Source organism: Protopterus annectens, chromosome 4.part1 (assembly GCF_019279795.1).
Source record: "Protopterus annectens isolate FY-2018-M chromosome 4.part1, PAN1.0, whole genome shotgun sequence".
NCBI classification, from domain to species: Eukaryota; Metazoa; Chordata; order Ceratodontiformes; family Protopteridae; genus Protopterus; species Protopterus annectens.
This window is the reverse complement of record NC_056734.1, coordinates 869,644,385-869,659,136: the sequence shown is the minus strand read 5'-3', so window position 1 is coordinate 869,659,136 and position 14,752 is coordinate 869,644,385.

Here is a 14,752-nt window from a genome sequence, read left to right as displayed (position 1 = left end):
AAAACAAAAACTTAATCCTTTCCAGAAATAAAGTATGGGCTTCATGGAGACACCATAGAAATAACCCAGATCTCATCCACTTCCGTCAGCTTAGAAATCTGACAAAAAAAGCAATTATTACTGACAAAAAAAACTATTACTGTAGACTCCAACAAACAAACCAAAACAACCCCAAACAGTTTTGGTCTTCCATTAATAAACTCCTTTCCCCAGGAACCACCAAAACTCCACCCCCTCTTAACGCTGACCCAGACAACCCCCACCAAATTGCTAATACTTTTAACTCTTTCTTTATTGACTCTATCCAAACCCTCGCCAAACAAATGAACAACAACTATGTCTCCCCTCCTAGTATCCCTAAGAACCCATCTTATAACTTTACACTACAACCTATCCCCACATCATTTATCTATAGACTTCTTAACAAACTTAAACCTGGTACTCCTTCTGCAGACAATCTCCCATCTCTCTACCTCCAAAAGGCTGCCAAAGCGATTGCATACCCTATATCCATACTCATAAATAGAACAATCCAAGAAGGAACCATCCCTGAGATCTGGAAGGTTTCCCATATTATTCCATTACATAAAGGGGGTAACTCTATCGACCACTCTAACTACAGACCAATTGCTCTCCTTTCCCCAATAGCAAAAATTATGGAAAAATGTATTCACCAGCAACTCCTACAGCATCTCACCCTGCACAACATAATAGCAAACTGTCAACATGGTTTTAGACCGCATCACAGTACTACTACTGCTCTCTTATCCTTTGTAGAAACCATCAATAAGAATCGCAATAACAACCTTCTCTCTTCTGCTCTCTTTATTGACCTCTCCAAAGCATTCGACATGGTCAACCACTCCACCTTAATTAACATACTTGAATCCCTCTCCTTCGACAACCTTGCCACTAAATGGTTCAAAGCATACCTAAGCAACAGGCAACAAGCAGTCCTATGGGGCAATCAACTCTCTTCTCTCCTACCCATAAACATTGGTGCCCCTCAAGGCTCTATTCTTGGGCCACTTCTATTCTCCCTTTTCATTAATGATCTCCACTCTGCTATCCCTCAAGCTACCTGCATCCAATATGCAGATGACTCTACCCTTATCTGCTCTGGTACCTCTCCTTCTGAACTCTGCTCACGTACTCAAATGATCTTCAATGCAGTTGAAACATGGTTCTATAAACGTTCCCTATTACTAAATGCCAAAAAAACTAAACTTCTACTCTTTACTCCCACCACCCGATCCCCTTCCTTACACTTCACCATTACCTCTAATAATGCTACAGCTATCACACCTGATCCTACAACAAAACTGTTAGGAATAACCATTGACAATAATCTCTCTTTTGATCAACACATTAACAACACTATTAAATCAGTCAACAGAAAAATAGGATCCCTATACCGAATTAAACCCTTCCTAACTGAATCTGCTCGAGCCAAGATTGCCCACTCCCATCTATTGTCAACACTTCTCTATGCTTCACCTATATTTACCAACCTTAAGAAAACCAACCTCAATAAACTCACCATATGCTATAATAGCATCGCTTCGCCACTAGCAACCCCTTCAGAACCCACCACTGTAATAACCTGAAACAACTAGGCTGGCTGGAATTCCAAAACCTTCTGCTCATCACCCAACTAAACATTGCCCACAAAATACTGTACCAGCCTACAAACACCCCATACTCTCAGAACTTTTAATACCTTACAATAATCTTAACTCCTTCGTCTTCTAGGAAACTTATGGCTAAATTAACAAAGTCCAATAACTCAGCTGGTGACTCTTTTCTCTAGCACAGTAGGAAGGAACTGGAACCTACTACCTAGTGACATAACACTAATCTCATCATTGCCCCTCTTCAAACAAAGAATAAAAGAACACTTGAAAACCACTGGCTCTGTTCCTGCACTAAACCTGACTAAACTTCTACCCCACTCTATCTCCTTATTACCCCCATATCTCTCTCCCTCTTCGCTGAACAACTATCCCTTCTCTCACTTACTTCTCTCCCTCTTCTCTGAAAGTTTGCTTAATCCTTTCATATCCTTTCTTTTTTACTTGACTCTTACTTTTTCTCCCACTTCCTCTCCCTACCACCTTTCCCTGATTTATGCTTCTCAGTAGTTTAGTTTGTTTATAGGAAATGATATCTCTTCCCACTTGTAAATAGTTTTTGTATACTAACTTTTTTTATTGTCTCTCCATTTATCCTGGTGATTTTCTTGTATATTACTTCAAATGTATGTTTTTTGTATATCTTGTGGAGCTTTTCTCCCCGGGCCTCTACTGAAAATGGAAATAATTCCAGCTAGACTAGCCCGGTCAACAAATGTAAAATAAAAATAAATAAAATGAGAGCGCTAATAAGATGTAGTATGGAATAGTTTATGTGGGCAGATAGCAAGGCAATGAGATTGGGTTCTGTTGTAAATTGGAGGGATTTGCTAGTAGTTATAGAAATGGGGAATGTATGGTAGGAGAAAAGTTTGTATTGGAAAAGAAGGAGATTGTCTGAGGGGTATAAATAGGAGGAAATAAGAGAGTATGAGTGTGAGAGAGGTGAGTTCTGATAATTAGTTATGTGAAAGTGTTGGGAGTGGAGGGAAATATTGGGCTGGGAGAGATGGTGGCAATAGAATAAGGAGAGGAGAAATAAAAGAGAAAGGGAGATGAAAGAGTGTTTTGAAAGCATGTTGGGAAATAGATAATAGAATAATAGTATTAAGTAGAGTTATATGGTGTATAGAAGACACTAAGTATAGAGCAACTGGTAAATTACCTAAGTAGTATTAAGTGTGTGGAGAGTTGTACTATGTACGGGGGGGGCGGTGGTTTGGGTGTGGGAAAGGAATGGGTCTGGTCAGGAAAGATGATGATAGGGGTTTGTGTGAGGGTTGGTTTTGGTGGGAAAAAAGAAGGTGTGCCCAGATGTAGGATACTGATTGGAGTAGACTGACAGTGGGTGTGGTGTATGGAGGGATAAATGTAGAGGTGTTGGGGGCGGGTGGAAATTGGGGACAGGGTAGGGAAGTGGAGTGAGCCCAAAGGGCGAATGGAGTGGGTTGAGCCCAGTAGAGCAGAAGAGGAGCAAAAAACTATCAGTAGAGCAGTGTTCAAGAAGGGTAAGTAGTAGAGGGGTAAGTGGAGAGGGCCTAGATATGGTAGGAAAAGTGGGTTAAAAGTATCAGGGGAAGAGTTAGGGACTGAGATGTGAGAACTATGAATCTGAAGGAGAGAGTTTCAAGATCAGTATAAGTCTAACACAATGGAGAGGGGATATCCTCTAGTGGATAGAATGCTATTCACTCACCAGGGAAAATATTTGGGCTGAGAAGATTAGGGGAGAAGGGAGCAACAGTAACAGAGAAATGAGTGAGGTATGGAGGACAAGGAGTAGAGTCGGGGGGGGGGGGTTAGATACCCTGCAGCTGGAATTGCACATACACACCCAATGACATCAGCAGCATCCATAGCACAATAGTATAAAGTGTGAAAGCACCTCACACTCACTTGTGTATTCCCATACACTCTGCACCATCGGTGTATACAGACGGGGAACTTTTAATATGTACATATTAGAGGCTTCCATAGCTTTGATTCACCAGCATGTGCTGGAGACTGAAGGTGGTGTGAAGGATGATGCTGACAAACACCTCAGGCACCGGAGGAGGAGAAGAGTGTTCAGACCCAGGGTAACCTACCAGGGGCTAAATGATCTGGAGATAATAGAGCATTACAGGGTGGACAGGGACACCATACAGCAACTTGTTGAGCTGTGCCAGCTACCCTTCAGAGCCAGAAATAACAGAGGGGAACCCATCCCAGTGGACACGAAGGTATGTGTAAGCTTGAGAATACTAGGCACAGGTACCTTTCAAAGGCAAACTGGGGATATCTTGGGGATCTCACAGACATCAGCATCCAGGGTACTCCACCAGTTCCTGGATGCCATGTTACCACATGCCAATAAGCACATATACTTCCCCCAAATGCAGGAGGAGTTGGCCAGCAATATGCGTCTCTTCCATCATGTGACAGAATACCCGGAGGTACTGGGTGCAATAGACTGCATGCACATACACATCAAGTCACCACCCGGTGAGCAGGGTAGGCGATACAAAAACCACAAGGTATACCCCTCCATCAACTGCCAGGTCATGTGCAATGCTCAGGGCATTATCATGGATGTGTGTGCTGGAAGCCCTGAAAGCTATCACAACTCCCACATCTGGCATGCCTTACAGCTGTATCAGGTATTTCCCGGGGGGGCATCCCATATGGCCATCTTTTGGGGGATGCTGGCTATGCACTGGAACCGTGGATGATGACTCCCATCAGAAATGCACACACACCCATGCAAGAATGCCATAATGAGGCACACGCACAAACCAGAATCATCATAGAGAGTGTGTTTGGGATGCTGAAATCACGGTTCCATTGCTTGGACATATCTGGTGGAGACTTACAGTACTCTCCAGGCACATGTGCCCACATCTTCATAGTATGTGCCATGCTACACAATATGATCCTGCGGAAACAACTGCAGCAGGGACAGAATGGTGAAGGCCCTCACAGCCCACCACTATTACCAAGGGTTCCACAGGCACAGAGGGACTCAGACCATGAACACCCTGAGCCAGCCCCAGTAGGCACATGGAGGCGTGCCCAGTATGCCCATGCCTTGGCAAAGAGGGAACGTATAGCACACACAATGACAGTGTAGGCACCTACGGACTGACATCCTTCTCCACCTGCACACACAGTAAAAATGGATGGCACACACACAAGACCACCTGAAATTTGTCATATATAGGCGGTCTACTGTGTGCATCCTACATAGGCAGCCCTCAACTATTGCACACACAACTGCTATTGGCACAAGGTAAGTCAACACCTGAACAGTAAATTAAGCTATCAGCATGTGCTGATACTGTATGTATAGGTTCATAGGTACATAGGTAGGTAGTTGGCTAACTGTCTGAGGCCATTCAAAAGCCTAGCCAAAATGTGTCAGCTGTCACCACCCCATTGATTAACTAACTGTTTCTCTGTGGAGCAGAGCCAATTGAGGGATCCCTGGGGTGTATCCACTGTTCCCCATCCACTCTGCAAGGTTTCCCTGAAGTGTTAGTGAGGGGCTCTGTATAATGTAATCAGGGATGTAGTTCCAAAGCATGGGGAGTACCTGTGACAGGAATCTGTTACTCCAGCATCTTCCAGTTATGATTGTGGCAAGGTGTAGTTCATTACAGTGTGTGGCTCACTGTGACATGGATTCCCATAGGGGGAGCATATCCATTAAGCCTGACTTGGACATGGCTTTTTTGGGAAGCAAAGATCATCTCTGATTAAATTAGATGCCACTGAGTAATGCAAGAGTTCATTCATTCTGACAGCATAGGACACATGTCTGAGGCCAGTAATCCTCTTGGAGAGGTACATTCGTGGACCCTCCAGCTGTTGGATGTGTCTTCTGAGGTACATCCCAAATGGGTTATCATACTCGATGATGGGATTGATGAGTGATGAGTAAAGAGGCACAATAACCTCAGTATGTCTAGATGCGAACCCTTAAGTAATCAGATGGCCTACATAGAAGGATGTCCTAACTACTTTGGAGATATGATTGTCAAAAGAGAGATCACTATCTATTGTAGTCCCCACATACCCATTACCTCATCTGTATTAAAGTGGCTGCCACTCATGTGTTAATATGTGGGTGTTTAGTTTTCCCAAAATGGAATGACCATGCAGTTTGTGGCCTTTAGCTGGAGGCCATGACTTTGACACCCTGTGTTGGTCTATGTGAGGCCCCTTGAAGGATGTCTGTGACAGCTGGACTGTTAATTATGGCTCCCAGTTTGCAGTAATTGCCAAACATGTCTGCTGTAGTCCACCTGTGTTTGCCTGTACCTCTGAGAAGTATATGGCAAACAGTAGGGGTCCCAGGACTGAGTCCTGTGGAACACCAGTTGTGACTGGTTAAGAGTTGGACCTGGATGCTGCTAGGCTTACCATGTGGGTTCTGTGTGTAAACTTGTTGGCAACACAACCTGTGATGTATGGGTGCATGTACTGGCTGGTGAGTTTATAAATAATACCTGAGTGGGGAATGGTGTCAAAATACTTGGGGAGGTCCAGGTAGTATGTGTGAACTACCACATCCCTCACCTAAAGTCTAGGTGACTGTAAGATGTCAAACAGGTTCAGTAGGCATGATCTGCACTCAATCAAGTTGACCTGGGTTGGGTCGAGTGTCTGGAGGTTCCCAATGTCTCTGTTAATGAGTTTGATGATGATGCACTTCAAAGCCTTGCAGAACAGGCTAGTCAGGCTCATAGGGCAATAGTTCCCGGGGTCCGTTGTGGTGCCACCTTTGTGGAGTGGGATAACTGTTGCTGTCCACCACTCTGTGGGTATGTAGCCTGTAGAGAGGCTGGGTTTGATCAGAGTGTTTAGTTGAGGGGTTAGTTCATTTGGAGCTCTTGTAAGACTCAGCTTGGGACACTGTCCGGTCCAATTGAGGCTGTGTTTTTGGCTTTGGGTAGGGCTGTTTTAACCTGTTTTTGGTGATTGCCAGGGTCATACATTCTTCTGGTATGGTTAAGGGCTGTTTAGGGGGTGAGAGGGGTGTGAAGTTTGCACAAAACCTGTCTGCCAAAATGTTGGCAATATCAGTTGGTTCAGTGTATTTTGTGCAAGTCTGCACCAACTCAGAGCAGATCTGAGAGTTCCCACTTAGGTTCTTGACATAGCTAAAGAACGCTTTGTGGTTATCTGTAGGGTCCTTGGAAATTTGTCTTTTGACAAGAATCATAGTTTCTTGCAGATACTGATCAGGGATGTCTGTCCTTCTAGGGATTTCACTCTTATCTCGACTAGTTTCCTCCTTCCATTGTAGAGCCTGTTTATGGCAGGGGTCCACCAAACCGGTTTCCTTTTCTTGGAGTAGTGAGTCTAGGTTTGACTTGGGATAGCACAATCCATGCATTCCTGCAGATGATCATAGAGTGCCTTTGTATAGGTTTCAGCATCTTGGACAGCATTGTTCATTGGCATGGGAGCCATGAACCTTTCCACCTCGGTCTTAAGCAACGTGAAGTCTGCTTTGGAAAAGATTTTCACTGTGGTTTCCTTGGTTGGGGTTGTGGGCGCTATGTGAATATCCAGAGTGATTAGTCTATGGTCTTATCTAACCAGCAAGGGGTTGACATCGGGTGTGGAACACCGGTCGCCCATGTTGGTGATGACCAGGTCCAATATGTTGTTCTCTCTGGTGGGGGTGTTGACCAGTTGATCCAGGGCATTTGAGTTTATAAATACTAGGAAGCTCTTGGCAAGGGAGTTATTACTTAAGTAGTTTTCCCAGTCAATGTTTGGGCAGTTGAAATCACCCACTATTAGGGTGTTTGGTAGGACCTGCATATTTCCCAGTGTCTCCAGAAATGCGGAATGTGGGTCCTGGGTCATGGTGGTTGATCTGTAGCAAGCTACAATTTGGATTGCAATTTTGCCTATTGTCAGTTGCACTTGGATGATCTCTGATGCATCGTGCTACTCCACTAACCTGGAGGTGTGAGTATCCTTGATGAATATGGATACACCCCCACCTTTTGTGTTCCAGTCTGGGTTCTGTGGACGAAAGGTGTGGTATGAGTTATAGCCTGGTAGTGATGGGGTGCTCCCTGGAGCCTTAAACCAGGTTTCTGTTACTGCACAGATATTGATGTTATCCATACTGAGGAGTGCCTTGAGTGTGTGCATTTTGAGGTTTAGACTTCTGGCACTGAGTAGCAATACCCTCAGTTTCTGGTTACTTGTGCTCTTTACAGTGGTGGGTTTTTCTTTTGAGCTTTGCCTAAAAGTCCACCTTGCCTAATTTCCACCTCTCTAGTATTGTTTGCAAGCAATGACAGCTGTGTATGTGTACATGTTCTGCAAATGTGTACTGACCCTTGTTACAGGGCTGTGCCAAATGGCTATGTGCACACCTACATAGAGTGGATATTGACAGTAGAGACACACTGGCTGAACGTTTAGATTTGTGTAGCCTAACCTCTCATTGCCAGATTAACAGCTGCTTGGAAATATGTTGACAGTACTGGTAATGAAACAGGGTGCATATCATCTTTAACTCCAGTGTAACATCTGCAGTAGGAGTGTAAGATGTAGGTAACTGCTGCCCATGTGTAATAGCTGATTCACAGGTGATGGCATACACTATCTGATTATATCCTGATCATGTCGATAGTGCCAGCAGAGTCTATTGATATTTGACTCTGTGTGGGGAGTGGGTGTCTGTGCCCAACAGAGTTCATGGTTCTGCTGGGTATGTGAGTATATACCCAGACAAGGATACAGCCCTGTTCACACTTGCATCATCTGTAATCAACTATCAGGATGTGATGTGGCCCTCAGAGGGGGTTTGCTACTAAAGGTAGCTACCATGTTCCTGTAATAGCCAGTGTTGCCACGTCCATAACACACATATTTACATGTGAGCATCACTGTCTAAAACATCTTCATAAGCAGTAAGTAAACTAAATACAGTACATGGTACTTGTAGTACTGACTGCTCATACAGGCATGTCCACTAGTCAGCTACTGGTGTTTACTAATGTCAGCTTTGTGTATGTGGCCATTCTGGTGGAATGTAATCTCTATGTCATGTACACTGCCAAACCCACCTAACACCACACCTCACACATTGTCTGGGATGCAGCTACAGGGTTAAGCTTGGAGGCAGTCCATTCTACACACATGACTAGACTAGACAGTCAAGAGGTGTAGGTTGATACATGCATCTCATCAAAACAACCAACATATACCCTTACCAGAACACAGTAAGGACACACACACATGCCACCAGATATCACACACATCCACAGAGGCCTCTAAGTATCTGGCCAAGCAAGAGGCCTCACAAGTTGGAATAGACAGACAACAGAATACAAAGACTGTACAACATAGTTTGCATAATTGTGTCACACCTCAGAACACGTGGCCAGAAACATGGCCAACAGTACTCATTTGTGAATGCAAACTTTAGCACTATGTTACACATCAAACTATATGAGGGCAAACATACTGTCAACTGTCTGTCTGTCATGATTAGCCACATACCCATACACGCAGACCACCTTCAGAACTATACACGTCTCTGGCATATTCTATGTTGTTGTGCAGGACCTGTGATGCAGTAGCCCAGACTGCATGGAAACACATGTAGGAACGGACAGGTCTTGTAGCCCATGCAGGTATATCCCAAGTCCTGGGTAGCATTCTGCCATTGGCCAGAATGATGCAGCAGTACAGGGACAAGGATTGTATTCCACAATTGTGTAATGCACTGGTGTAATTCAAAGACTATCCAGCATCTCTCTGCCTGGGATAACATGGTTGACAGGCCATGATGCTTTGCCAGACAGGGCCTGCACCTGTCACCCCTGAGAATCTGGATACTGGCAACGGCCCATGCTTCCCCTATAGTGCCCTAATCATGCCAGGTTCAAGTGAAAGTCCACTGGTGCAACAGGGACAGCCAAGAAATAAACTGTGGGTCTTGCTACTCAATGATACAAATCAGGTACTCAATATGGACTCACGGCAATCTGAAACATGGAGAACATATCTGTGCAGTGATTGAGATATGGTTCAACGCTTTGGAGAGCACCTCTGCATGATCATGTTATAACACATACCTCACCCCTTGGCCATCATCCTTTATTGGAACACATGGGCCACAGGTGTGTCCAGCTTCCTGAGGGATATGTACACCCCCACGCTAGTTGCACTTGCACAACGTAAGATGTATTATGCTGAGCAACTACCTTTGTGCCAAAGTGTAATCCAAATTGCACCTTGTGACAGATCATCCACCATGCCGCAGAATTCCCAACTGTCATTGTGGTGTAATGGGGAATACCAGTTTTGAGACAGGAAACCATAATCATGGCCACTCAGCTATCCCACTATGAACTGGGAAGACTCATCATGTACCAACACATGTGCTCAATGCATGTTGGATTTCATCAACACCAATGATCTGGATCACCATAGTCACAACAACAGGGCTAACAGTATGCCACACATGGTCAGTCTTCAAAGCCAATGTTATCACATGGTCAGTCTTCAAAGCCAATTGTATGCTCCTTAAGAGCAAAGTGGTGACTGTCATGGCACCCATGCAGATGTACAATGCATGTGCAAATGCTGGGTCCTACACAAATGCAATTTAAGCACTCACGTATGTGCAGTGATCGTGCCATTGAAACAGAAACAGGATTCAAACAAACACAAACATGAAGGCAAACCGGTGGTACCCTGCCTTAAACTGTACCACAGAAGGTAGTAACTGTTGCAAGTGTCAACACACATGAGTGGAAGTCGATCCATGGTCCGCCTCAGTAAGATGCAGATGCACCATATAATGCCACACAAAACTACTGTGAAACTAATCATCCACATATTGTGAGGCCAAACACAGAGGATTCCATAGCTGTGTCATGAAACATAATGGCAACAAGACCTGCTGTGCTTCACAGCACTATGGCATGAGAAGTACTGCACCTATGGAAATAGCACCTGTTCATCCAGATAGGGTCTTGGATAACATAAACACACTGCCCCCTCCCAACAGGTACACATTCATATATCCATGTACACTACAGAGCCCCTGTAATAACAACTATGCAGGTACAAGCTGCATTCTCTATTGCCATACATACAGGGTGCATGGTACCTGTCCACATCCCAGGTTGTATCCTACACAAATGTCAAATCAATGTGCTCTCCACATAAACATCATGTACAATCATAGCTTCATGTCAGGCTGTGTACACACTGAATGGTGGACCGCAACAGTCATCTGTTAATGCTGTCAATATCCGAGGGACCCTGGTATGTGTACAGCTGACCTGGTTACAAACAGTGGTATCATTGCATTGCATAACACATGATGCAACTGTGTCAGTACATGGGTACTCTGCACAGTTGTAGGGCTAGGTACAGTCCACCAGTCAAAGGTTACTTGGTATTGTACCATTATATGTCATACCACATGTATGGATGTGTGTTGGTGGTCTGAAGACATGGTGGTGTCTGAGGATTACATCCTAGAATGCAGCTTTTGACACTGTGACCAGAACCTGGCTCATCTGTGATGACTTATGTTGGAGTACTGGTCTATACATGTGAGTAGCCATTATGAATGTGGGGATACCACCACCTGGAGTGGTCCTTACCAGTGTTATGGCCCACATGTCTGGTTCTGAGTTATATGATGGTAGTGTTATTGTGCACTACAGAGTCTTCAGCCAGGTGTTCCTCACTGCACAGATGTCAGTATTTCCCATTGTAGGTTCTACAGTGAGCAGCTGTGATTATGACAGTAACACATCTAGCACTGGTTAGCATAAGCATACAATGCAATTGTCTTCTAGGTGTCAGGGTTTTATCCTGTGTTTAGGACATTTGCCTTGGAATGGCACTATATGGGCAAAGGCTACCTTGGGATTATCACCACTCCTTTGAAACATGGATGCATGTGATCTGTGACAAAGGCTTGTCTTCTGTCAGTCATGCCATCCCAGAATGACAGACACTGGACAACATCGTAATTACAGCAGGACATTGGCTCATTGTGTTGGTCAAGCAGTTGCCATTCCTAGCATGACATTACTGTGAGTGGTAGGATTGTGCTTGGTATAGACTGATACATCTAAGGTGATGGACAGCAGCAGACATTGTGTAAATGACCAGTGTCAGATATATGTAGTGCAGTGTTCCTGCTAACAAAGACAACTACTAACACCAGAGTCCATTACAATGTGTTCTGTACATCTAACTGTATGAGCATGGCCACTGTGGCCTACTGTGTTTAGAATCAGAGTGCATCCCAAACAGCCCTGTGCTACTAAGTGTATGAGCATGCCCAGTATAACCTTGTGTAGTTGGACTCATAGTGCATTCCAAACAGCCCTGTGCTACCAAGTGTGTGAGCATGTCTACTGACACCTTGTGTAAGTTATGTGCTTCTATGTGTATGAGCATGGCCATTGTAACCCTGTATAGTGATAGTAGTCGTCCATTCCACAGATGGGCATACTCCTGTTCAGGATGGACTCCTACTTTAAACACACAGGTTCACAGCTATATACATCTTAACTGTCAGCATGCCTGTTGATGTCCGCAATCCTAGAAGGTCATGATGACTGCCTTGGAATGTGTAATTTCTGTGGTGTGACTTGTGACTGTGTAGTACTACAATAGTGATCTGTAGATAGACATGTGTTCTGATCCCACCACTGGCATGTGTGTGTGTGTGTGTGTGTGTGTGTGTGTGTGTGTGTGTGTGTGTGTGTGTGTGTGTGTGTGTGTGTGTGTGTGTGTGTGTGTCCACCTGCCTGAGGACAGAACAATGTTTTTTAGAGTACTCACACTCTGTACAATTCCTATGCCCAACTTTGTCAAGGCTGATGATGTCACCCACCTAGAAATACACCTCTGGGATTGCTGTTGCTCAGTAATCTCGGTAGCGTGTTCTGTAACTGTGTAATGCTGTAGTGTGAGGAAGTAGTTAGATCAGTGTTCAAATCCCAGACATGCCAAGTGTGTGTGTGTCTGTCTGCCTGAGGACAGAACAATCATTTTTTTTTTCAAAACAGGTTTATTGTTTTAACATATAAGAGAAATATCATAACAATTTTATACAAGTAATTAAAAATAGGTATTATTATAATATTCAACAAAACAACTAAAGTATTTACAAAGACATCCACTACAATCAGATCAATTAATTAAACTAAAATACCGTGCTATTGAAATTAGAATTTTTTTAACAAATTTTGTAAATTATCCCATACAATATAATAAGATGTTTTTCTAGTTGTTCTTGTCCTAATTGTGTTTATTTCCATATGGCACACTATATTCATAACATTTTTAAATTCATTGAACGAAGGAGGTGTATCTGAAATCCAATTTCTAGTTATTATTTTCCTATCCACTGCTAGAATAGACAATAACAAGGGAAGCTTAACCTTTTTAACACTTTGAGGTACAGGTGTGTTGAATAATATAAGAGATTTAGAAATAATGAAATTATCTGTAAAAAGAGCCTGCAAAAATTCATTAATTGACTTCCAGTATTCTTTCAATTTTATACAGTCATAAAACATATGAGCCCAGTCAGCATTAATTTCTACATTACATCTCTTACATAAATTATCTTTATTATTTATTTTATTCATCATCAAAGGTGTATAAAAGATCTATGTAAAAATTTCCATGTATAAAGTCTCCAGACAATGGAAGACGTAGTTCTATAAGCAGATTCCAATATATATTGTTTATCTTGTTGATTTGGTGTGTCCCCATTAATAGAAGTGAAATAATTCCAGTATGAATCTACACTGTAAAAAGTTTCTTGTCTGATAATTTTATGTATGTATGAAAGTTTACCTTTATCAGAAACTTTATGTTGTAAATTTAATATCAAGTAATCAATCAGTGTTGGAATAGATTATTTAACTGTTATAGACATTAGATCTATTTTATTAATGAGATGTTGTCTAAAGGTCTGAACCTCTAACCAGCAAGTTTCTCTTAGATCAAATTCTTGTTTTAAGAAATCTAGATTTTTAACTTTATTATCAGATATCAACTGATACCAGTACTTTAGATCATTATCTATAGCTAAATGAGTTCCTTCAGAAGTAGATGACAAAAGCATACCCTGAGTATACATTATAGGGAATACAATAAAATTCCATTCCCTATACTTAGGGTGCATGAATATAAAGTTATGATAGCTAATAATAATATTTAATGGGTAACAAACCATATGTTTAGGTGTAATAGGTGAAGTACAAAATTCCTTTAGTAACCATAACATGGAGTTATTTACAATCATATTTTTATGTGTTAAGGAGATTTTCATGAAGTGCATACTAATTAGCTCCCAATAATCTTTCCATTTTGCGACATATGACTGATCTATTAATAAAGTAATAACTTTTACAATAGAAGAGATAGTATATAAATTAAAGTCTGGAAAAGAAATACCCCTTGAGACCAGCTATTAGTATGTTTCTTTAATGCAATCCTAGGTCTATTAGGTGCCCATAGGAAATTTAACATTAGTGTATTCAGTTTCTTGATAATTATTTTTGTAGGTGGAAGTATTATTGATTGTATTAAGTATAAAATCTTGGGGAATATTATCATTTTAATAATTGTAAGTCTCTCCTCCATAGTAAAAAACATATTATTCCAGGTATTAAAATATTTTGTATAATAAGAAAACAGGTATTATAATTATTATATATAATAGATTTAATATCTTTGGATAGTATTATACCTAAATAAGTTATCTGACCTGAATTGGGTACATATTTAGTAAAATCACTAATGAGAATATTTTTTGTGTATATATAGGTAGTATTTTAGTTTTTTCTTCATTGAATATTAAACCAGAAATACTTTTAAAATTCATCATTTTATCAAATAGAGACTGCATAGAAGAATTAGATCCTGCTGATATAATTAGAACATCATCTGCAAAAGTTGAATTTTGGATGTTGTATTTTCATCTATTTCAAAACCCTCTATGTCAGTACTGTTTCTGATCAAATTAGCCCAAGGCTCCATTACTAAAGTGAATAATAGTGGAGAAAGTGGACATCCTTGTTTTGTACCTTTAAGAATGGGTCTTTTTGTGAAACATATGTTCCTAC